The sequence below is a fragment of the Nematolebias whitei genome, chromosome 19 (assembly GCF_014905685.2).
Source record: "Nematolebias whitei isolate Nwh7 chromosome 19, NemWhi1, whole genome shotgun sequence".
NCBI lineage: Eukaryota > Metazoa > Chordata > Actinopteri > Cyprinodontiformes > Rivulidae > Nematolebias > Nematolebias whitei.
This window is the reverse complement of record NC_056516.1, coordinates 33,826,429-33,828,182: the sequence shown is the minus strand read 5'-3', so window position 1 is coordinate 33,828,182 and position 1,754 is coordinate 33,826,429.

Genomic DNA, 1,754 nt, shown 5'->3' with positions numbered 1-1,754 from the left:
ACAGATCAATAGCAACATGAAACAGATCAGCAACAACATGAAACAGATCAACAGCAACATGAAACAGATCAATAGCAACATGAAACAGATCAGCAACAACATGAAACAGAGCAATAGCAACATGAAACAGATCAGCAACAACATGAACCAGATCAGCAACAACATGAAACAGATCAGCAGCAACATGAAACAGATCAGCAGCAACATGAAACAGATCAGCAGCAACTTGTAACAGATCAGCAGCAACATGAAACAGATCAGCAGCAACATGAAACAGATCAACAGCAACATGAAACAGATTAACAGCAACATGAAACAGATCAGCAGCAACATGAAACAGATCAACAGCAACATGAAACAGATCAGCAACAACATGAAACAGATCAGCAGCAACATGAAACAGATCAGCAGCAACATGATGTGGTTTTTCACTGTGATCATTCTGGTTAGATATTCATGAGTCTAACAGCATCAAGGTAGAAGCTGTTCCTCAGTCTAGTGGTTCTACACTTAATGCTCCTCAACCTCCTTCCTGAGGAGAGTGGGACAAAAAGTGTGTGTGCTGGGTGAGTGGGGTCCTTCATGATGCAGGTGGCCCTTTTCCTGCATCTAGAGGCGTAGATGTCTGTGATGGTGGAGAGACTGACTCCAACATCTTCTGTGCAGCCTTCACCACTCTCTGCAAAGCTTTTCTTTCTGCAGCTGAGCAGCCTCCATGCCACACGTTGATGCTGGAGCACATTCTCTCCACAGTTTTTCAATTACTGTGAACAGGTCTCTATTGTAAATGAGTCCTCGTGACTCAATGAGACTAACTTGTATAAATTAATGAATACAGGTGGAATAGAACCTCTGACTCGCTCAATGGAGGCTCTAACCACTGGACCACAGCTTGCACGACAGCGTCTCATGATCCTATATTGCATTTTCAACAACTCCTAAATTTAATATAGAAATTTGGAAAATTTCTCAGAACTTTTAAAAGTTTTAAAAGCGCTTTTCAAATGAAGCAGTTCCACCACGCTCTTGGTTTCTGTTTGATTAAATGTTCAAATGCTTGCGGAATTTAAAATTTTCTACATTATTTTTACAGCAGATGCATTTTCGTCAACCACAGCCTTTGCCTCTGATGTGGCCCATCAGTGTGATTTAAAGCTCTGTTTGAAATCTACAGAATGATTTTCAGACTCGTTCAGTAAAGAGCTGAACGTGGCTAGAAAGACATTAAGCAAGTACAGTCTGTTTATTACTTAAGTTTTTTTATTTGTACTCATTTTATTTAAAAAATATATGTCAAATTGATTGTTGTTTGTGCAGTCCTACATTAAAGGCTGTGGTGGTGCTGCCCCCTGGTGGACTTCTAAATAACAAGCGATGGGAAAAGTTAAAAAAAAAAGGAAATCCTACCACCAAACTATGGTTTGAGGAAAAATCCTCAGGTGAGGACCATGAATGAAAAGTCTGCATACGTCATGTTCCACACACACGATGTATGAAAACAAATGTTTACTGAAAGTGTCAGTAAATATACCTATCAAGAAAATGTGCATACTGCCAAGCAATCCTTTTTTAGTTGACGATATCAAACTACGAAGTACAGTAGTCCCTCGTTTACCGCGGGGGTTACGTTCCACACACCACTGTGATGGGTGAAAAAACGCAAAGTAGGAAGGCTATATTTATTTTAGTATTTATATATATTTATATATATTAAGGCTTTATAAACCCTTCTCACACTCTTGCAATGTTCTAAA